Below are 25,164 nucleotides of genomic sequence, written 5' to 3' on the forward strand. Positions count from 1 at the left end.
TTCAATGGATGGCCCATCAGCAGAATATCTGCCATTGAGATAAGGATCACTGCCCCCACCCTCAACAAATGGTGATAGAATAGATACCTTTTATCACACTGTATTGTAACCCAAGATAGTTGCCGACACCCAGGCGTGCGCCTTATAATCAGGTGCAGCTTATATATGGATAGAGAACAAAAAGTTGCCGACCCGGAAGTGTGGCTTATTATCAGGTGCGGCTTATAATCGTGAAATTACTGACAAGTTTTCAAAAGAAGCGTAGAATTTTAAATCTTGAATAGTTTAATGAAAACATAATTTTTCATTAGGAAAAATCCCTAACTTTCTGATACAAAAAATTCAAACTGCTCCATTGAGAACTACTTTAGTATTGACTCTACAATCAGCAGTATACATGTTGTTTTACACACAAGGTAACACACATTAATTAGCTGATGCAATATTACAACTACCAGATGGGATGCATAAAACAGTGCCAATAACACTTCAGTAGTTCTTATTTAACACATTCACCTTTAGGAAAGTTATGAAGATTCAAGGATAATGTCATTACCTTTTCCTTTTATGCCTTCAAATGTCTTGCTTTGATACTGATGTTTAACTGTGAGACTGATGTTATTTAGGACACTGCCTTTTATTCTTCAGCCTAACTGGTAAGTTATGCCTGTAGTATAAAAATATTGGTTACTGAGAGCAAAAATCACATTTTAATATATTAATCTATTTAAACATATTTATCTAAGAACATTACTTTCCTCTTCACATCAAATATAAATGTTTGTATAGACTTCAAATGTAGAAGGAAGTCTTAAGTGTAAATCTTTAATAGATTGTGCTTAGTCTACTGCCCCTTTAAAAAGTTTCTGGTATTTTTAAACAAAACACGCCATGATTTTACTGGCAGTTATTGCTGCTTTACAGATGGTCAAGGACATATGTGGTTAAGACAGAATGAAGTGAATTAACAGAAATGTACTAAAAGCTGTAAATAACTACTTTTCTCAAAAGCTTTAGATAAAAAGTAAGCTCTATGGCTGATTTCCAAACATCTTTGTTGCATTAAAATATTTAGTAGAACAGTTAATGAAAACATTTGAATTTTAGAAAAGTAGGACTATGAAAAACACCTGCAAAAGCCTTGCAAACTACGATCTTCCCTATTGACTTCTAGAGAAATCAAATACATAACATAAAACCTGGGGTAGAGATCAGACTTCTCCTTGCAAACTTCCACCTGCAGAATAAATGCATCTTTTTCCTGGTTGCACATTCCAGCCCTGCTTGCCAAACTGACAGAGTTGGATCAATGGAGTGCTCCTATCCTTGCTTTTTTCTAACAGGAAAAGTATGACAGCACCACCAACCTCTTGCATCCAAACTACAGAATAGAATTATCACAACCTTGCACGCAGCCTTGCTATCAATGTAAGTAGCACACTGTATATGCAAGTCCTTGTAGTCTAAATGAAGAATTCTTATTAGTTCCCTTGCTACAGCATTAATATGGATGTTTCAAATTACACAGAGTTAAAATTATACAAACAAAAACTGTATAATATCTACCCCTTCCTCTGGTGATCTCTTTTGTCCCTCAACTGCCCCACTGGGTTTTTTAAGGTAAATTACCAGACTAGGGGAGAAGGGTATATAGATTGTCATTTACACTCTGATTCCACAAGAGTATGTTATGAAAGATAGAACCATTTTTATTTCTCCCATATAGAGTGCTTTATGCATGCAGATACCTTTGTTTCAGGAATAAATCTTCAGCATATTCAGCAATTTTCCAGTTTCTGCTCTCTCTTAAATATTATTTTAGACAAATTTGCTGCTGTTGAATCTACTCACAAATAGGTTCCAGTTCAAGATGTAAGTCTCAGATTTTGTAGAAATGTGTTTATCTCATCCTGCAATTTAATCACAAGTTATAATCAATTGTGAAGAATGTCACAGAATCACGTTTTTTATTGGTATCAACTTGTACTGTATTCATTTCCCTAAATTACTGCAATTAATTCACAACTATCATTGTTCTACAAAAACTCTGCATTTTCACTCTTGTGCTCCTTTAACATGACAAAACAAGGCTGACTAAAAGTTTTACATGCTTTATTAAATGGGGTTTTTTATTAAAACATGGCACAACTGCAGGAATATAATAAAATAGTTATATTAAGTTGGTCCTGCATGTGGACTTCTGTTAAAAAAATGAAATGAAATTTGAAATTGTTGCTACAATTTATAAATGTTCATGAAATGCTTTATAAATCAACTTTTTGAGCAATTCACCTTGTTTTCAAATACAGATCATTTTTTTTAACCTAAGAATTGCATGAGTGGAAGAATCAGTATTCCATTTGTTTGAAGAGCACTTGAAATACCATTTAGAAACATTAATTTAGGTAGAATAACTAGGTAAATAGCTTTATATATTGATTTGGGTTTTACCCCTTTAATGCTTAATGGTTTTACCCATTAATGAGGATCAAATAGCAGAACATTTAAAAGAGAAAAGGAGGTGGTATAGACACTTCTTGTCCTTCCTAATGGTAAAAATATGTTTATTTTAAAGTGTAAATTGTACTGTACGGCATTAATTTTGATTAATTATTTAGATCATCTTGAGTAAAATTAAGAACCAAGGCAGATGATTAAAACATTATTTAAGGCATGTTTTATGTCCTTTTCTTAATTAAAATGTATATATAATTGGTTTGGAATGAAAGGGAATACAAATCAATATGAATCATATATTTAATGAAAGTCCCAGATCAATTTTCTGTTATGACCTGATTCCTTATTTTAAAGTCCTGAAGTCACAGATCACTACAGATAATCATAATGTGCAGTTCTGGCTGAAATTTATTTCTATTTTAACAGGTTAGGCTTTCAAAAACCTATTTCTATATGAGCGCAAAATTGGTCATGTTTTTCACAATTTAATTGATTTCTGTGAGAAGAATAGGATTGTACTTTATACATTGACTGGAGGAAGAGAGCTTCAGATGGACAAAACTATTGGAGTTTATAATATATAGGTATAAACAACAAAATTTGGATCCCCTATGCTTTTACCGGTGAATACTTCATTATCTAAAATTTCAATTCACATTCAAAAGGATCATTTTACAGAATTTATTTTCATTCCAATTTCTTGCATATTTTTCTAGACTACAGTAATTTCACGACCATAAGACGCACCGGACTATAAGGTGCACTTTTTTTTGCCGCAAGGATCTGTGTCACATGCAACAAAGTAACTAATTAGTAACGGAATCCCGCTATCGTGGAGTTTACTGGCAGGCGCTCAATTTGCAAGCATTTTTCACAGATTGGCATAGCCTTTAAACGCAGCCCCAAGCGCCCTCCCAGTGCACGGAGCCCGACACTCCCACCCGCCCTCCGCACCGGCTGACGAGGTGGGGCTCGGGGCTGGCGCAGCTCGCGGGTTCTGCAGCAGTCCGCTCCCTCCCTCTCCGTGCCGCCCCGGCACTCCGGGTGCCCCGTGCTGCGCCGGGAGCCACGTGCCACTCTGGGAGGCCCGTGCCCCCCCAGGCTTTTCCCCTGAGGCACCGCTGCCTCAATGCCAGTGGCTTTCCCCCAGCCGCCTGGGCCACGCCGCCGCTGCCCTGATGCTGGCGGGCTCGAGCCGCGCTGCCGCTGCCCCGATGCCGCCGCCAGGCGGGCTCTGCTCGGCTCAGGGCTGTTGTGGGTTCACACTTCTCCTTCCCCACGTGCCCGCGCCGGGCCTGGCACCGCCCGGCTTCTCGTTCCCCCTGCCCCCACGCCCGGGGTGGTGCCGCCCAGCTTCTTGTTCCACCCGCGCCCGGACTGGGACCAACAGCAGCTCCTTCCCTCCCTGCGCGGCTTCTGCCAACCATGGCCACCCGCTCCCGCTCCCTCTTGTGACTCGGCGCTCCTGCAGCACCACCCCCATATTGCGGCTCACACTTCCGGTTTGGCAAATTTCGCAACTTTGTCCATTATATAAGGCGCACCAGACTATAAGATGCACTTCTGGGTTTGGGGGAAGATTTTAGTCAAAAGGGTGCTCCTTATAGTCGTGAAATTACTGTATGCTTGCTAACTTCCTTTTTATTTTGTGTATTCAATTTCTTCCAGATGTGATCTAAAAAATAGATATATCTTTTAGATACACAAGATACAAAAGTGTTTTAATTTTATAAATGCAAGAATTATGCACAGGAAAATTAACTTAAGGGCACATGGAAATATTTTCCAGATACATGGAAAACATTTCATAGGTTTCCTGAGTATCCTGTTACTGAGGCAAAATAGTTACTAGAAATACAAAATACTCTAAGAGATATCGCCAGTTGCCTCAAGACCTAAACTTTAAATTCACAGAAAATCAGACCTTTAGGACCATATGTTTGTATTAAATAATTCTTGAGGCTCCAATACATTAGGATATAACTGCTTCAAACTGGATTTGAAGTTTATAACAGGTACCTCTTCCCAAATATATCCAAAATCTGTAAGAATTTCCATTTTTCAAATGTGATAAATGTCCTGATTTTTGTTTCACTAAAAATGTCAGTTTGCTGTGTGAGCCCTATTCTAGCACCAAGATCCCAGAATGAGATCTTTCTCACTCAGAGCAGGAGGGAAAGCCCAGTAGAAGGGGAAGTCAGTGAATGTTGGCCCTACATAAGCATGGCAGCTTCCAGGACACTTTCCCTCAAGAGGAGGTCATTTGTTCCTAAATATATCCACTTCTTCCCCACAGAATGCCCTCATCTCTCTCTTTGCTGCCCAATGAATCTGGATTTTATTAATTCATTTGGGATATTTTTTTTTTTTTTTGCTAAATTATTTAGTCCCAGCAGGATGGGCTGACAGTAACTGCGCGACACCACTGGTGGTACCATGAGGTGCATGGGCTCTCAGGGGGCTGAGAGAAGCAGGTCCGGCTGAAGCACAGGAGCCTCTTGTTCACCCAAACTGAAGGAAATCACAACCCTCTAATCTCATCCAGGTACCTTCACTGGGTACTTTGATGTTGCTCAGGAAGCCTAATTAAAATCTGATTCATTATGAATACTTTGTAATACTTTATAGTCTGCTTTCTGTAGACTCCTGGCAGTACGACTGCACAGCCCATAAGAAACAGGAAAGTCCAGTTCCAAGTTTCCCAAATGTCTTTGGGTGCAAGACCACGGGATTAGTTTCTCAATCATACTGGTTGAGAACTCGATATTTCCCTTTCCTAATGGCTGCACAAGTCCACACATGGTCTTAGTAGGAACAATTTAAGAATTCAATTCTACAAGGTTAACTAACAACCATGAAGGAAAGCTTTTTGCCTCAGAGATGCCCAGGAGCTGGGATTGTCCAGCAGAGAGGCTGGACAGGACATCAGGAGCAGCAGAAGGGTTGCTGCTCTCCAGGGTGGGCAGGCACGAGGCAGCTGGACTGTCACCCCAGTCACTGACACAGTCCCACATCTGGAGCAGGCAGTCAAGGTACACAGCTGGCAGCTGAGGGGTCTGTGAGCACTGGGAAGGATGGCAGTAAGCCATGTGTGAGATCAGTGCAGGAAATCTACCTGCCCAAGGACAGGGTTGGGCAGACAGCCCAGAGACATAGCTGGGGCAGAGACTGGGACACCTGGCTCCGCTGACCTGGCATCCTGTGCTATGGAGCAGGCCCTGACCTCAGCCAGGAAGGGCCATTACAGCACTGAGGAACCCTGAAAAAAGGAAAAGATCTTGCACATATGCCTCTGATGGTCCTAGTGGTGGATTTGAAGAAGATTCCACATCAAAGAATTGTTGAAGCAATTAATTCAACTGACAGGATTTCTCTTCCCCAGGTACATGCCTCTTTGACATAGATAATATTGTCAGTCAGACAACTCAGCTTCTTTTCCTTTTTGTCACTCAAAGACTACTTACTGAAATAGGTACTTTCCTTACTTGCAAATCAAAAATCTTAGTTATTTTGAGACAAATTTTCAGTAAACGTACATAAATATATTTCCCTCAAAGTAGATTCTTAACTAATGCATAATTTATTGTTATTTAAATGCAGTTTAACAAGTTGTGGTGGGGTATCTGTTCTTGTGGCTGCTCTGTGATCTCAAGAGCTCCTGATAATCCTTGACCCAACCAGCTGAGGTGTGAAGTGTCTCTTGACCATAGCAGGAGCTCTTGCATAGTTAAGGTGCAAACAATTCTGGCTGTAACATGAACATCGGATGCCTGACCAAGGTGGGGAACAAAGGATAAGTGACTAACCACGTTAGCCTTGGTAAATCATTCACTGAATCATCACCCAAGTGAAAACGTACTGTTGTCATCAGACCCTCTGAAAAATTAACCTTAGTCGAGTGAAACGGTACCACTGTTAAAGAAAATTGAGCAATTTCAGGAATTATTGACTTGAGATAGAACCAGAACGAAACTGATGACTAAAAAGGCAATCATCTTGCAGCCCAGTAAAGAGCAGACCTAAGTGAGGCACTTTGAGCTCTCCTGGACTGCAGTGGGCTGTGCCAACACCTCCCTCTGAGTGGGACACTTCTCAGAGCTCAAAAACTCTTGAGTTTGCAATGCTTGGAAGGCCATCACCGACGAGGAGACCTAGGCTCATATCCACACACGCACTCTGCTCAAGGTGTAGCCCTTGCCTGCTGAAAGACACTAAGGGGTGTGATGTGAATATTTCATTGGACTCAAGGAGAACTTTTGGTATCTTTACACAAACAGATATAGATAAAATACATCTCTGCCTCTGTGTATGTGTGTGAATTGTTTGTGGTGTGAATAACGCTGTCATGAATCTGCAATGAAATCACTGTCAAAATTGTAGAAAATCCTATTGAATCCCTTTGGTGTTGATAGCAGACCAGTGTACCCTACAATGTGAAAAGGGAAGGATTAAACTCCAGTTCTCAACTTCCTCACAATTCTGCTTAGAAAATAAATGCAGAGCCTGCATTACAGATTATTTCTAAGAATTAGGAAAAAAAGCTATAATTACTGGGAGCTGTATAAAGGGCTGGCTCAGGATGTGTTGGCTCTGAAGATGCATGTTGCAGAGGTATCTGATTCATAGCTTTCACCAAGACTCCTAAAGCAAGCAGAATTTACATCTGCTATGAACTTAAACTGCTGTCCTTACACTTTCCCCTACTGCAAGCACAAATTAATAACACTACAACCAAAATTAATTACTTTCTCAAAGAAAAAAAAAATAGGAGTTTTTTAAGTATGATTTCAGGAATCAGGACAAGTTTCCTGCTAAACTAGTCAGGTCTTTAAATACCACTTTCACTAGAGAATGTTTTGAACTAACAAAATGGATTTCATTGAAATTCAGAAGATTTTTATTCTTACATTCCCATTTAAAATGATAAGTGGCTAATTGTATTTCTTTTTGACAAGGCAAACCTTTAAACATATGTGTCCAAAGAAATTTATAATGAGTTTGAAACATTAATTATTCCAATTGGAAACATTGTTAGTAGATATTCAAACACAGCTTTTACCTATACTCTAATTCCCATTATTAAATCAGTGATCCAGATTTACAAATATACTTTTCTGTGTTAGGCATATACATAATTTATATCCTCACTTGCTCCTGTCCTTAAGCTATGCCATGCTTCTCTCTTTATTATGGCCTGAAACACATGGCCTGACTTCATCTTTAGTCTAAGCTCACTCACCTGAAGAAGACAAATAGCTGATGAAGCTTCATACTAAGTTTTAAACTTTGACGCTAGTTTAACAGCTCAACAAAAAAACAAGCAAAAAAACCTTTGTGCACCAGACTAGGAGGTATGATTCTATCTAGAAACTATTAATGCCTTTCCAAAATTTCTACATTTATCTTCTTAGCTTCATATGTATATGTTGATAGACTACCTAAAATTGATGAATACCCTGTGTTATTTCTGCATGTAAAAGTACTGCCTTACTGGTAATCAGATGAACTGTATGTGGCATAACATAAAAGTTATAAAAATTAGGATATTATTGCATCCAAATCTGTAATAAAATATTTTTATCTTCAAACCTGAGCTACTGTGTCCTATCTGGAATCCTGTGTCCAGTCCTAAATTCACAAGTACAAGAGAGAGATGGAATTACTGGAAAGACTCCAGCCAAAGTGCACTAACATAAGATACTGAAGCATCTCTCAAAATCAGAGATAAACATTATCTTGTACTGCTCTCACCCTTTGACAGTTCCATGGCTAAGAGTCTCCTATTGCCTTCAGTTCTGAACTCTGATTTGAAAAATAAATTATAATTCACAATAGGCTAAAAATCTAACATTAAAATATTGCTTCAAGAGAAACATTATTAAAAATAATATGCAACCGTCTGTGTACTTTTAACACAATATGGAGGTGAGCAAAACGGAAACAATGCGTTTTGGACATAAACTATTTAGAAAATTTTGCAAGAACACATATTTCATGTATCATGTAGAATTTATATCACATAATAGCAAAATATGCTATTATACATATTCTTTTTAATTTTCTTATAGCTTCAGAACCAAACAATTAGGGTAGGATGAAATATGGATCCTGTTAAATAATAATAATCAGAACTGCAGAAGCAACTGCATATTTTATCTACTAAACGTGCACAATTTTTATTGCATATCTGCAATTTAGAATTTTTTTTAAATTCCACTTCTGTGCCAGTTGTTTTTCATGTGCAGTATATGCATGTGTACTCACATGTATAGCTGCCCCTGAAAATGCTCCTTATATTTATCCCAATTGCTACTGTAGTTACATCAATGCAAAAAACTTTACAAAAGCACACAACTCTTTATCTATATATATATCTTCTAACCGCTTTTAAAAAGGATAAATAATTTGCATATATTTAATAAAAATAGTAAGATACAGAAAAAAAGGACAGTTAATGTTCTTCATCAAAGAAATGAAAAACCTTATGAGGTCAGAAGACTGTGTTTCATCTACTTTTTTCACATCTTTTCAGCAAAAGTCAGACTGAGAGGGGCTATGACTGCTATTTTAAAATACATCATTGGATAACCACATAGGAGGAAAGAAAAAGCTATAGAAGACAAAGCATATTGTTAGCATGAAAATAAATGTGTAAGCACTAACTAAGAAAAAAATATGCTAGAAATAAGGGAAAAAAATCTTTAGTCATCAAGGAAGTGATTCTCTGGAACATTCCAAGAACAATACCTAGTGACCCAGCAGAACATCCCTTATCCTCAGTCTTCACTTTTCATATGTTTAAAACATTGTGGGCTGCAGTCTCACAGCCCTTCCCAACAGCTGTGACTTCTCGCTACATTAGCTAAATGTCACTTTAAAGTGTACAGAGGAATACAAGGGGAAAATAATTCATGCTGTAAAAAGGTAAAATATATTTTTAGAATATAAAACACTAAAGCTGAAAACTCCATTATTATGGATTTCCAAACACAGTTTTTCAAGGTTTTTAAGTATTTTGCCGGTTTGTCAAAAGTAATGCTGTCCTTGAGGATTTGCCCTGCAGCTTTATAGCTATGAGACTTTCTTATTTACTACTGCCTTAAGCAGGTCACCTGGTAGTAGCATAAATGGGTATGAAGCAGTGGTGGTATTTAGTCATCCCTAATAAGAATGCCGACCAGGAGATATGTGTTCCAAGGGGTCAAGAGATGAACTATGTTATGGAATACAGAGTATGGAAACCACAAGTTATCAATTAAGTTCTCAGCATTTCAGTGGAAAGAATTGTGGATTATCAACAAGACTAATTATTTTGAAATGTTAATTTTGAAATCTCTGGCAGATTGTTAGGTGTTGTCAGTGTTACAGATGTATTTACCAGGACAAGAAATATGTTTGTGGATAAGAGAGAGGTTTATCCTCCACACTATACCAAGCCTCTGACAGGGCTGCATAGCTGTTTAAACCCATGCATCAGTAGCTGGCACACTAGTCTCCTCTTTATAAACATTTCTTTCATCGTAATCACCACTATTTATCTTTGGTTCATTGCTTGCATATTTCTATATAAAAAGACACATGGGCTCCTAGAGGATACTGAGAAAAAAAAATTGGAGATTGCCTGAGCTAAGGCACCTACATGGTATGAGCACTGTAGGATCTCATTCAGTCCCTCCACGTAGGAAAGAACATTCCAAGGTCTGGAATGGAGTTGTAGAGCCACTTGATGCAGAGCTGCAATATCCCTCAACTCTCCACATAATCCAGGAAGGACAAAGGTTATATGAAAGTACCTTTTTCTTCCATCCACACACATTCCTCTCAAGAAATATGAAAAGTTTCTTCTAATGTACAATATCTGCACATTTCATTCCCTGGGGTCATTTTCAAAGAATTCAGTTTCCCCACCACCACCATCTACTTATATTTCCAGATCTAGAAATATACAATAAAAATTGTAGTTGAAATTCTTAACTTAATTGGCGTTCTTTCAAGAGCAATTATATCCAAAAGATTGGCCTTTATTCTTGCCACACTGCTACTAAAAATGTCTGATTTTTTTTTAATACACTGACTGTATTCACTCATTTTAAATATCCCTCTGACAGCTCTATACAACAAAAATCACTGAGCTTGAGAGGTTCATTCAATTAATGGTTTTAACATTTAGAGTCATAAAAAGTAGATATTTTTCCTACACAAACTTAAATTGTTTGGGTCTTTTTCCTAATTAGGATGAAGTCAAGGAAAATAAAGAACTGAAAATATGCTTCATCCTTTATCTAGCCCACTTTCGAAAATAGATATTTTCCTTATGTTCAGCTAACTTTAATTTATTTAAGCAAGATTACTCCTTTCAGAGAACAGGGTTCCTGAGGAGGTCGCTTCTGTTTTTTCCAACTGATGAAAAGAAAGGAAAAATATTGCTACTACTCATGGTCTGGCAGTTGCTGGCAGTCTCTATACTTTGATCAGATTAAACCTAAATGGAGTAGCTCCGTACTTCTTGAGCCATTTTTGCATTAGACTGTTTGGGCTTTTTTTAAGAAAAAGAAGGAAGCCTGAAGTCCTGGTTTTGGAATTATTTTTCCTCTACTCTAGAAACTATTTTTAATATAAAAAGGAATTTAAAATAGAAGACAATATTTTTAATGAGTTACATTATTTAAAAAAATAAAAGTAAGACTAAAAAAAATGAAGAAATCTTAATAGACTTAAAATATAATTCAAATATTTTTTATTGTTGGCAGAAAAAGCCCAGTTTGATTTTATTTATGAAAATGCAAACAATGGGAATATTTCTGAAATTTTTAAAAAATTTAACAGCTCAAAATAATTTCTATGACTAATGCTCAGCTATGTGTATAGAAAGTCCAAAGCCAGTAATTCTGCAAAGGGCAAACTGAAACATTTGCCTCATAAGTATGGTAGTTCTTCACAATATTAGAATTTGTCATCCTATAACAGCATATTACAAGCCTCCATAAGGAAGAAAATAATAAAACCAAGATGAGCAAAGTCCTTAAGCAGAATGCTTATACCCCTCTGCCTTTGCAGGGTAGACGCAAACATATACACCAACAGATGAGAAGAAAACTGAAAGTTCTTGACACAGACTGATGTATGTCTGTGCAGATGGTATAATAAGTTTAGATTGACATTTCCAAATACTCAGATACTGAAAGAGAATGTATCTAGTATGCAAAAAGTTATTGCAGTTTTGTTTTACAGTCTTCTTTTCATAGCCTCTTTTCAAAGATACTGTACTTTGGCATTTTTGTGACACATTGCCCAAAGTTATTGTGATGGATATGTTGCTTTTAAGCGTGGGGGTAAACAATAATTTTAATGGACAGTACACGACATAAAGGATCATCAACAGAGCTTTGGTTTGAAGCAGATTATTCTGCATGATCCAGCAAGTACTAAGAATTTCAAATTTAATATCAAGTGAAATGAAGCAACATGAGGGAAGAAAAAGAAAATATTTGAGAGAGCAGGAGTATATTATCATGAAAAGGAAAACACTCTTAATTTAATAAAGGTGATTTATTCAGTTCTGACAATTGTAGCATCCTTCTAACATACTAAATCTGCCTTCCAAACAATATGAACAATGATGAACAAGAGGTGTGGAATGACAGGTTTTATTACACATGCCACTATTCTGTTTCTTCTTAAGTTAAATTGTTTAGGGACATAATGAAACTGTCCTAACTGTCCCGTAATACAACAATTTAAACCCAAAATATCACTTTGCAGTTCCATAACATGCAGTATATTTGCTATAAAATTATTAAACTCTTTCTTTTTGTAATCTTACTTAGTTCTCTTTCTGAGTTTTTTAAATTAATTTATCCCAAGGCACTCTAGCTTGCTTCAAACAATCTACTGTTTCAGAGACTTTGATGGGGAAGTGGGAAAACTGAGATAGTAAGAATCATGAAACCTGTCTGTTCATCTACCTAGGAGCTGGCAGTACATGGGGTTTCTGTGATTAAGTATGCGTGTTCTCAGGAAATTTGTACCTTGAAAAGCCATTGTCTTTCTTAAAAGCACTGATTTCACTGGATTCTGTAATTTAATCATATTTAGCCATGTGATAAATACGTTGAAAATTTTCCTCATGATGATTCCAAATGTAATGTCATATAGTCCTATTTAGGATATCATCCTTGTTCCAGCTAGGACAGGGTTAATTCTTGCAGTAGTCAGGAGGTGCCATGGTATTACCTGGAGATTGCTCTATACCACCTCACATCATTGCCAGGGGTGGGGAGAAGGGGTCCTTTCTGGGTCTCTTCCAGTTTGGCACAGCATAATGGATGGAGCCATTGGGTATTGTTGTTTCCATTTGAATAATTCGCCTCTTTCTTGTACTGTCTGTGATTATTACTGTTGCTGCTACTCTCTTTATCTCATTGCTGTTTCCATTTAACTGTTCTTATCTCCACCCATGATCCTTACCTTTCCTACCTCCAATTCTCCTCTCCAGCACTTTGCAAAGGAAGGAGGAGGGTAGGGATGAGAGAGCAGTGCATGGTTTCAGAGGGAACACGAAAGTGGAGAATGCCATTCCCAAACCATAACAGAAGTCTTTATGCTCGGAGAATGAAGGGGTCAAGAGGATAGGTCGGCTGACTTGCAAATATCTCAATACATACAGATAAGTTTTTCTTGAATAGTTTTCCAGAAAGTATCAAAAAGCCTTGTTTTAGAAAGTCAGCTAGTCTAACACAATTTCGCTTTTCTTAATTGTCTGCCATTCTTTAATTTTCTTGTTGACATGCCAACAAGAACAAACTTCACATCCCAGATGATGTGATTCAAGTAGTCTGACATAATGCCTTCAAGGATTTAAGTTGTCATGGACTTCATAAACTCAGAAAGAACAGTTCAGATTGCCAATAGACAACAGAGAAAACAAACAACATTTAAATGTAGTAGAAAAAATAAGATGCAAAGTATAATATTTTTATTTTTCTTTAAAACCAAACAAGCACATCAATTGTGGTGACAAAAATTGTTTAATTATTATAATGTGAAAAAGCATGCTGAGAACCAAAACAAAGAAACAATGTTGTCAGTGTGAGGCATTATTCTTTCATGTTTTACAATATTTGACATTTTTCCTAAATGTTCAAGTCCTAGAATCATGCAATCATAAAAGTCTGTAGTTTTTAATTTATTTACTGTAAAATTAAGCTCTGAAATTCTCATCATCATGAAAACAAGCTTCAAAAAAGGGACTATGAGGGTTAAAGGTAGGATTTCTTTGAAAACAGACAGGAAGTTAAAAGATCTAAATTTTTCTGTCACTTGGAGTGCTGTGAAAATAAAATATTTTCAAGAATGTAGGGACTTGCCTTACTGTGTTGAGCACAACTCAGTGATGTTAAGGAAGTTTCCCTGTCTGACCGTTCAGAACGAACACTGTCACTCTCTCACCACCTGAGCTGGGACCAAGGACCCTCCCCACCTTCACACCGCACATTCACAGTCACACCAGATTCCCTTACCAGCTCAATCCCAGGTTTCCCACAGCAGATATCAAATCCTTCAAATAATTTAATCATAGTGCAACAACTAGATAGCAAAAAAACAGCTTGAGCTGGTACCTCTGAACAGCGACCCAGAACAAAGGAACTCCAGGGGTTTTTACCCCCACAGTCTAAGGGACTGCAGTCTGGGATGCTCGGCTCCTGCCATGTTTCCCAGTGTCCAGATATCTGGCTGGGCTACAGGTCCCTGTTCCCCTTTGTTATGCAAAGGGTTGGTAGTTCACAGCCCCTTGGCTCAGGCTTGGGTTCCTGTCCCATAAGCTCAGCCTGCAGCCCACACTGCAGCTGTTCCTCCAGGCTACCTGCTCTGAATGGATCTTCCAGTAATGTGACTACCAGAAAACTTCTTGCCAAGTGCCTCTTACAGGCAGGTAGGCTTGAGGTTCTGTGGAGCTTGAAGAAAAAGAGTATAGCTAAAATATGTGGATCTTCAAACTACCTCTCACCTCATCTCAGAGATTCCTGGTCCAGTATTCGGCTTCCCTCTTTTTCTCTGTTTAGTGACTAAGTCCAGGCAAAACTCAGAAGATGAGGCTCTGCACCAGTTTTTCACCAATCCTTCTCTATTTTATGAAACTCCTGAATGCAACTGCATGTAGTGAGCTGCTCTAGAGTACTGAAGAGATGTAAAAATTCACTGTGCTGAAACTAGAAGCAAAAAAGTAATGATTTACTGTGGTAGAATAAGAAGTAATTTTTCCTTGCTTTGCAATTTTTAAGAAAAAGGATACATCACATAATATGTAATCACTCCAAATATTAAGTTTTACTGAACAATGATGATGTTGATGTAGATAAAATATCCTCAAAAGTGGTTTAGTTTTGTATTATTTAGAAAGTACTGCAATTTGTCATAGAATAGCACATTCACTTCTAATTTAAAAATGTGATCAGCTTGGAAACCAAGCACTTCTAATCTAATGGTGTAATTGAGAACAAGAGAAGGCATCACTGAATGTTTTTATTGTGAAAGTATTCAACCTGTCATACCTAACAATATTCAAACTCCAGAGAACATTTTTACGTATGCAATAACTGCTGTCATTGCATCTATTACTATTCAATTGTCTTATCAAAAATCTTACATAATATTTAGTTAAAATGCCAGTCCAAAGGTTACCCATAAAGAAATGTAAGAGGATTTGCATAATAATTGCTCATCAATTCAACTGAAGAAATAATGAGTCTTTTAAAAACCTGAAAATTTTAATAAGGTTATAAATCCAACTATGCTAACAGTATACTTGTGTTTTTCTTCCAAGGGTGTTCAAAAAATCCTTTTAGAAGTAATAGTGCAGTATGCTCTTAGCAAATAAATCACCTGACCATAATAGTTCCAGTCTTGGGCTATTCTTTTACTTAATTAATAATGGTAATAATCCGTGCTTCTGCATTATTCCCCTCCATTATTAATCATGTATTTCATAGGAATTATTAATTTAAATCTCCTAATACCCTGAGATATGAGTAAATACTATTATTCCAGCTCAACATACAGCAGAGAATTTAGGTACAGAAAGGTGAAATAACTTGCCTAACACAGTATGAATAAGGACAACTATTAAGAAATCCAGAGTAATTTCCACTCCTAGAATTAGGATATATGTTTAAAATCATATGGTTTATGTTTCTCCATGGTATTTTTAGTTTGCTTTTGTTTTCATGGACTTTGGAGTTCAGGGTTTTTTTTCATATAATTCTTTTTAATAGTTCCTCTCTACAGTCGGGGAGTTTAGAGAATTTTTTTCTTAAACTAGACCAAGAAAGATAAAATTCGTGCATCAAAATTCATCCCCAGTGGCCTAGACTTCAAGCAAGTTATTTAATGCTCAAACAAATAAAAAACAAAAAAAAAAACCAAAGAAAAAACCTAAAAGAATCCAATGCAGCAGAATTAAAATAAATAAATTTTCCTAATACTTTTTTTCTTGATTAGGTCTTAAAGGTGAGCTTTTGCCTCCATGCTCATGTGCCTTGCTTACACAAGCAACTTGACATTTGTCAGCTAATTATATTAACAGTGGTTTTTCTTGAGTTAACTGAAATTTAATAAAGCCTCAGAACAATTGAGTACCTGGATTATTTTTATGTGTGTAATTGGAGGGTTCTGGGCTGAACTTTAGGTTCCAGTTTTGAAAAAAATTTAACCTATGTCTCCTGACTTATACTCTTGGCTTCAGGAAGCATTTTTCTTCTCAACATTTTTATTTATATTGCACTTGTCACCATAGCAGATTGGGGCAAAATAAATTCCACAATAATTCACCAAAACTGTGAGTTCTATTTTAAGATCAAGAGCAGTTGGTTCATTACAAAGTATTGCCATGTTAACCACATAGTCTAGAAACTGATGAAATTATTTTAACAGCAAAATTAACACTTTTGACACATAAGTACAGGAACCATAACAAGAGGAGAAGGTAAATAAAAACTGTGCTTCCTGAAGCTGTAGATGCTTTGTGAGACCTGTGTTTGAATAGTCCTTCTTAATGCCTTTCTTTTTTTCAAAAATTTCTCTGTCTAATTAAATTCACTTTTCCCTTCTACAGTGTCAACAAAACACATGCAAATTCAGCAGGTTCTTGATAACCCTTTTGGCAGAATTTCTCAGCTGTGTGGTGTTCTTTAGCCTCAATATTCTTTCCAACCTTACTATGTAAGCTTATGTGAAATGAAGAGCAGATAGCTTAATATTTTTGACCTCCAGCAGAAATTTGAATGGAAACTACAGAAGCTCAAGCCCAATTAAGCACTAATATAATTGTCTTCATAAAGCAGAAATAAGTTGTCCTTTCACTGTAATATTTCTGCTTTATACTTGAGAGAAAGGACAAAAAGGAATAGGCAATGATTGCTTCAATGATCATATAGATCAAATATGAACTTTCACATGCAAGCAAGCACATAACTAAAGGACTGCGCTCTTTGATTGACTCCTGGGCCTAGTACCGTCATAAATATAAGGTCAGTCACTTTTTCAGTGCCTGAACCAGACATTAATTTTTCCTTTATGGACTTGTGCTCCCTTTGTGTACTGCACAGGGCTAAACCTCATTTTGCTCTGTTTCCTGAATAATTGATACAGAGCCATTATCAAAACAGAACCCTTTCAGAAAAGGGTTTTCCAATTCAGCCCCTCCACAAGCAATTTGACCTGCACTTGCAAAATAATGAGATAATTTATAAACCACCAGGGTAATTTTCCCCTTTAAAATAAAATTTTTTAAAGACAATATACTCCAGAGGAAAGCAGTAACAACTGGTAGTAAAAAAAAAAAAAAATAATCTCTATATTAGAAACAATTATGATTCCTCAAAATCCATATTTTTAACTTGATTTTGCTTGGAAAAATATTCTGCCCATAACAACAGTAGAAAGCAAAGTTAAATTCCCACAATCAGTATTTAAATAGACTTTACTTAGGGATTTCATTGTTATCTTCTAGGGTTTTAAGGTGGAGTTTCCTTGCATTTTAGGAACTTTTTTGCAGGTGGGTGATATTCTGAAGCCATTTATTTGCTTTTTAGATGCACTTCTCAGTGGGATTAGAGCTTTTTCTTTATTGTTATTTTTCTTTTTTTTCTTTTTTTTTTTTCTTTTTCTTTATTTGGTAGGGACTATGTGGCTGTGAGTAGCAAGCTGTATTAGCTCAGATGTTCAGAGCATGGTGCTAATAACATCAAGGTCATCATTGATCCTTTTATGAGCCATTCACTTAAGAGTTAAACTCAATGAACATTGTGGGTCCCTTCCAACTCAGAATATTCTGTGATTCTGTGAAATTGAGCTGAAAACAAAGAGGCTGTCAGCAGGAAACCTTTCAAATAAATAGGGGGAAAGCATACTTGACTGAGAGAAACATTTATCATCCTGTTTTGATCTTTTGGTGCTGTGTTTCTTCCTTCACATCATTCCGTGTTCTGTTTTCATATTTTGCTTACATTTGAAGAATTGTACACTTCCTCCAAGCTTAGTGTTTCACCAAAAGGAATAATGAAATATTACTATACCTCCATTTTACAAAAAAATTCTAATTTCTCTGCATAAGCCTCAAAAAGGCCTTTTTGTCATACTGCAATGTCACCACACAACTCGTAAAATCACCTTCTACACACACATCCTTATGTAAGCCCAAAATGTCTCTCCAAGATATGCAGAGATACATTTTCCATAATGACCTCAGACAACAGAATTAAGCAGTTTAACCTCTGTGAGAGATACCACAAGGGAAATTTAAAAACTGCAATATTTAAGTGTTTTTAAATGTCCCTAAACCATTTTCTAACTATCCCATGTTCTAACGATCCGTACCTATTTGAATTCAAATAAGGATTTCGTTTTTGGCCATATATACATATATTTGTTTTTCTCATTTATGTTAAGGTTTCGGCAGTAAAAATTATTGTGTGGAAAGGTAATACATAAAACAGCATCAGTAACAATAATTCTTATATTCTGCTAAAGGTCAAATCACTGTCAAAATGGGATTTCATATTTCGATGTCCCCTTCTTTCAGATAAAAAACGATCCATTTCGTTTCTGTAGCACATTTATTGTCATTTGTTACAGCTCTGCTGCATATGCTACTGGTGGTGTTTAAGCATTATCTGTTACAGGAGTAACCATGTCAGCTCCAATGAAATATATGTGCACATGCCTATAAATTATTTTATTGTGATTTAGCTACACTTTACTCAGAATAAAAGGAAAAAGTAGAATATAGGATAATCTTACAGATGTATCAAGGAACTGAAGTAAATTTTTCAAAAACTTACACATTAAAAAAACAGGCACATTTTTATATAGTCATATTTTCCCTGGGGGGATAATATTTATTAATAACCCTCAATGTCTTTATCTTGATATTATGCACAGATGATTCAATCAAACAAACATTATTGCACAAATATACAGGGAAGATATATTACAATTTCATATAATTTAAAATCTGAAAAAGTCTAGAAACAGGTTGTAGAAAAGAGTTTTGTTAAAAGATCTAGAATGTAATGAATATCATTGGGATCAATTAATTAATTATTAATTAATAATTTTAAATTGCATTTGGTTTCTTTTTTTCTTTATGTGATGTACCTACGTTTTTTGCTAGTTCTTATCAAGACTTATGGGGAAAGATTGGTAATGGTAATAGCAGATAGACATGACAATTTCAGATACTGTGAAAAGAAGGAGAAGTCTTTCAGCTAGAGCTGGTCTGTTGCTATACTTCAGTCCAGTTGTAGTTTCTCTGTGCTGCAAATTTTTCTACTTGTATTAATATTGCTATTCATAATTGCCAGAAAAGCTCAAATTTGTTGAGATGCAGTATTTTTAAATGTGGATAGATAAAGACAAAATCAGCTCACAATTTACCAGCTCTTACCTTTCCCATACTCTTTGCAGACAAAGTTACCTACCAAAACGCATAAATAACAAGAAGATGCATTTCATAACAAGCTACTATCATTATGGAAGAAACCTGATGTATTTAAGACTGCATATAATCTATAAAGAATAGTTTTCACATGTTTTTTGTGAAAAAAAATCTCTTCACCTACTGCTGACATTAAGAGAGACAGTCTTTATCCTCTTCCATGTAATCAATATAAAAATATTGCTGCATGCCTTTTCCTATGACCTACAGCAGATGCTCTTCACTCTGCAAACTTAATTAAGCTTATCTCCAGCACCAGAAAGCCAAAATGTTGTCTCATATATATATATATATGACTTGTAGGTGTGTAATATTTTACTTCTTTTAAAATCTTAAAATATTTTACAGTGATAACTCTTGCAGCCAAATCTATCACAACATGCCAGGTAATCAAAGATCAACATTTAATTACTAAAGCATGAACTATAGAAATTAAGACAGGTTAATTAGTATGTCTCTTTGCACATGTTGACTTCTATGTAGCAGGTATCTTGGAAACTTTCTGAGTGAGATGATGAGATTCAAGAAAAAAAATAATACAAGAATAATTTCACAAGACTGTTACACTAACACTCTTCATTATTTTTTTCTAAATTATTCCTAAATCTTTTTCTAAAATAAATATATAAATAAATGTATTCTAAATTACTATCGCTTAGCAGCATTCCTCTGTCATGAAGAAATGGTCAGTTGAAAACTAATCCACAAGCAAGAAAACTCCTGTCATCTTCTATCATGGCATTTTCGGAATATCTGTCATGTTTACAAAATCTTGTATCTCTTGACAAGGGTGATCTATTCCAAGACATGGTAGATGTCCTGCACAAACACTACAACATCTGTCAACACCCTCTGTCAATATGCACAATACAATTTGCATATTAATAGCTCACATAATAACTATATCATTATCCATCTCAAATACCTACAAAGACAAAATGAATTGTCAGAGTTTCAATCCAAACAAACTCAAATCAAGAATCACTCAAAATTAGCTCTTCAGTGTACCATCAGCAAGCAATAGTTTCTCTAAATGAAAAACCACAGCTGGGAGCATGAAGATAGATTTTTAGTGTGACAGTATGATGATAAGTTCCCTAAATAGTTCAATATACTTGAGTACCAAAATTACTCTGTAAGACACATAGATGACATTTTCATCATCTGAACTTAAAATTTGGAATTTCTCAATTCAACAGAAATTTAGTAATTATGATTCCCCTATGAAACTGTCTCTAGAAAACTTGAAATAATGATCCTACTCCATATCAAAATGGGAACCTAAAAATTTATATATACATCAAAAGCTTAGAATTAGAGATGAAAGGCAAGATGAACAAGGTCAGGAAAAAGAGGGCTGCACACAGGAAAGTACTGCAGAATTGACTCTAAAGAGGTCTTTGTGACTGCGAAAACATATTACGAATAACCCTGAACAGCTACTCCAATATGTCACCTGAGCACTTAGCAGTAAGCAAGAAACTTAGAAAGAATATTAGGAATTATCAGTAAATTCATACAGAACAAACCAGAAGATATAATCCCATTTTATACCAGTAGAGTAGAATTTGGAAATGTCTAGGCAAGCCCAGCAGAGATTATCAGAAGTGTTATTTTCTATGATGTTCTCTTGGACCTGGCACTGACTGCTTGGAACTTGTGGGTTCACTTGGAGTTTATTGTTTCATCTACTTTTTCCATAGTTAGTCACAGTTGGCTACCTTTAGAGACACAATACCTGTTCACGGAAAGTTTTGATCTATTCTCATGTTTTACCATCCTTCTTCATTTTTCCTCAGCATTTCAAATTGGAGGGTAAAACACCATACTGAAGTGGTGAGAGAATCACTTCTGTTTGTTTATATAGATGATAAGAACAAAAACAAAATCTCATAATGTGCAAACTTGAAATTATGGTTTTCCAAATTATTAAAAATTAGTTTGGAAAATTACAACAAACACATACTTAGCTATTTGTTTCAGAATCTCATAGTTGATTCTCACAAAGCTTTAAACCACTTAGAAAAAGGAAGATTGCTAAATAATATGAATAGTAACTCAAGTCTTTATTTTAAAAATTGTATTTTTATCATGGTCTAAATGATATGATCATTACTATCTAGTATTCTTGTAACTAAATGTTGCTGTGTAGCTATAAAAAAAAATTAAATATACAGTAATTTCATGACTATAAGGCGCACCCTTTTGACTAAAATTTTCCCCCGAAACCGGAAGTGCACCTTATAGTCCAGTGCGCCTTATCTGATGGACAAAGTGGCAAAATTTGCCAACCCGGAAGTGCGAGCCACGAGGGGGAGTGGCCCCGCAGCAGAGCTGGGCTGTGAGGGGGGAACGGCAGCAGTGCTCTGCTGGGCTGTGAGGGGAGAGGTGTCCCGCGGTGCTGTGCCTGGCTGTAAGGGGGAGTGGCCCCACGGGGAGGGGCTGTGAGGAGGGAGTGCCCCCGTGGGGCTGTGCCTGGTTGTGAGTGGGGAGTGGCCCCGCAGCAGTGTCAGGATGTGAGGGGAGAGGGGCTCCGTGGGGCGGGCCTGCTGGCATCGGGGCGACCGCCGCGCAGGGAGGGAAAGCCACTGGAATCGGGGCAGTGGCGGCGCGGGGCGAGCCCGCCAGCATCGGGGCACCCGGAGCACCAGGGAACTCCCGGAGCAGTGGGGCCCCGGGGACGCCACACGGAGCGGCAGCAGGCATTCCTCGGCCCCAGGGACGCCACACGGAGCGGTGGGTACTGGCGGGTCCAGGGGCCCATGGCTGCCAGGTTGAGGCAGGGCCTTGGCCAGCAACCGCGCGGGGGGAGCTGGGGGCGGAGCCTCACTGCAAAAAAAAAAAGTGCGCCTTATAGTCCAGTGCGCCTTATCTGATCTACAAAGTTGCAAAATTTGCCAACTCCCGGGGGGTGCGCCTTATAGTCCGGTGTTCCTTATGGTAGTGAAATTACTGTACTCAGATTTTTGATGATTTAATTTCTGAATATATGCAGTAGTTAAGGCAGAAGAGTAAAATGCACATTTATAAATTTAAAACTTCCACAGTTGAACCCACTGAGATACGTTGCCTGCAGTTGCCAGCATAATACTCCCAAATCCACAATTGAAAGCTATTCAGTTTTACTTAGCTGGTTTGTCAGATATTCCTTGATAAGAACTTAACATGAATATTTTACAAAGTGTTTAGGGACGTGGTTTTCAATTTGAGCTTGACAATTTTCAGTTTGTATAATCTCTGTCATTCAGCAATGTTTGTCCTGCCTTTGACATGTAGGAAAGAACTAGAATTTCTAGTTGCCTATTACTAATAGTAATAGATTGTGGTATATAATAGCTGATATTTGGTTTGGAGATTTAAAAAATTTATGTCATAGGGTGAAATGGCCCTGCGTACATAGATATGATGTAGTGGCCCTACTCAGCCTCACCTGGAGCCTTGCCTCTCACCCTCTGCCCCCTGCTAATGTGCCAAGCACTCCATTTCAGCAAAGCCTGGGGCATGTCCTGTCTCCTCAGTCCTACACTGTGAGTACTCATAGCGTGGATGTTCCTGTCAGAAGCCTTCAGTCCTCCTCTGTCTTTGGTCCCACCATCTTTTGCTCCTGGCTGGGCTCCCTGGATGTCCCATGGGCCTCATGCACCATTCTCCATGACAGAGTCTGGGCCAAACTTGACTCCCACCTTACCTTTCTTATGGAGTAGCCAGCTCCCACTCCTCCCTGGCACTCAGAAGACAGTCAAAAGACTTGAATGCATTTGTTGCCAGAATTCTTTTTCTAGATGATGGCTCCAGGTACTGAAAAAGAAATAAAGCCATCTAAGAACTATTTGTATTTACATTTCGGTTTCGTTCTAATTCAGCTTATAAAACTAATCTGGGGTTTATTGAACTTCTCTCTTGATCTTAATTTGAAAAATTAAACCACTACCAAATAAAAAGCCACCCAAATAGTCACAGATTTATGTTCACCTCTATATGTTCACTTTCAACACAAATTATGCACTAATATGTACCTAATAGTGCAGAATACACATGTACTGAAAGTATGCAAATTTATGTTCAAATATTAAATTATCTGAAGTCCTTGAATAAAATTTTAAGCATGTAAACAGGTACTTAGAAGGATTTTTTTGTGGAGCACAGTAAGCATTGAAAACTATATTAGTAGACTCATATTCCAAAAAAATCCTAATGTCAGCATTTTCTCTTTTTTTTTTGTCTAGAAAATCCCTTTTGCAATTCCTACTGCATTTTTGATTTTCTCCTGAAGGAATTTCTCTAAAGATTCTTTTAAATATGCTTTTGATTTACCAAGTCCTACAAATCCATTGCATTCTCTGCAGTCGATACTTACCCTCATAATTCTACACTTTACAATAATCAATATAAAATTTCTTTATTGCAGATACTGGAAGCACACAAGTTGAGAGTATGGAGACGGAAAAATAGCTCTTCCAGTATGTTTTTTAGGTAGGTCCTGCTGTTCTCCAAAACATAGCATTTCTGTCTACTTTCAAAGTCAAATGTAAGCAAAGCAGCTTTTACAGTGTCTTTCATGTGATTCAGGCTGTAGTCTCTGTTGCTAGGCAGGTAAGCCAGTTTCCTCAGCCTTTACCTGGTCTAATCCAACAGTAACAGCAGAATATTTAAACACACTCTCTTCATTACACATAGCCTGATTTTAGCATTGTTCCTTTTACTAGTCTTTTCTTTGTACATAACATACTTATCCCCACAAATATATCCAGAAAGATTTCCCATTCTTACAAAACATAAACTAAGTAAATTTGTTTCCATCCTTCAGATAAAGTCATGAAACCAATCAGCTTTCCATGCAAAAAGGAGGGGGAAAATAATTTTGGACATTAAGTATTATTTGAATTATCTGTTTCTGGCTGGACAGAATAGTCTCATTATTTCAACAGGAAGGCTTTGTATAGCTTTAATTGTGTAGATAGCCAGTTTCCCTGGCAGCTATTGAATGACTGCTAAAAAATCCCCCAACATTTTAATTCCACAACAACTTTAGTTCAATAAAACCATTCACTATGCTTTCAAAATTGAAAGTTTCATGGATTTGAATAGTCTTACACTTTACCTCAAGGTTTAAAATTTTGTTAAACCATGGAAATGCAAAATCACATAGATGAAGAACTAATTGTTTTCAAAATTAATTTCAAAATTATCTCAATTTCCATTTGAGATAAATTTCTGATTTTCAGTGTGATACTTCAACTTAGGGGAAAAAAACAAACACCTTCCTTAAAATCAAATTCACTTTCTTAGAAACGGAGATGAAGAATTGGTGACATTTCAGAGGAAAATGTATTTGCTGCCCTCAGTTCACTGTCTTTTGACTGGTTTTTAGAGTAGAGTCTTGGTTTATTTTCACTTACAATGCACTATGTCGAATAAACAGGGGTTTTTGGTAGAGAGTCATCAGTGGAATCCCACTCGAATTGTGCAGGGACACATGCTGTTCAGCATATTCATAAATTATCTAGGGAAGTTGATGAATTGCAGTGTTAGTGTGCTGATGGTAGTAATTTAGTCCAGGTAGTGAAAATGAAACCTGAGCACAATATCACAGAGCATTTCAAGCTATTGACTAAGCCCATAGGAAATCTGAAGGTGGTAAGTGATGGGCGTGTGGAGGAAGCTGAGCCCCCAGCTCAATGTGTGGAACATCAGAGGATTGTTCTGGTTGGCAG

The 25,164-nt window shown here is 36.9% G+C and overlaps 1 long non-coding RNA gene across 1 annotated transcript; it reads right to left on the minus strand.

Annotated features, from left to right (window-relative positions):
- Positions 1 to 602: 602 nt before the first annotated feature.
- LOC116996950 lies at positions 603 to 23,206 on the minus strand. Its single transcript, XR_004418045.1, has 3 exons — positions 23,139 to 23,206; positions 1,749 to 1,910; positions 603 to 667 (listed from the first exon to the last, which is right to left on the minus strand). It is a non-coding gene; the product is annotated as an uncharacterized LOC116996950 (long non-coding RNA).
- Between the last annotated feature and the right edge of the window lie 1,958 nt (positions 23,207 to 25,164).

This window comes from Catharus ustulatus, chromosome 5 (genome assembly GCF_009819885.2).
Source record: "Catharus ustulatus isolate bCatUst1 chromosome 5, bCatUst1.pri.v2, whole genome shotgun sequence".
Lineage (NCBI taxonomy): Eukaryota > Metazoa > Chordata > Aves > Passeriformes > Turdidae > Catharus > Catharus ustulatus.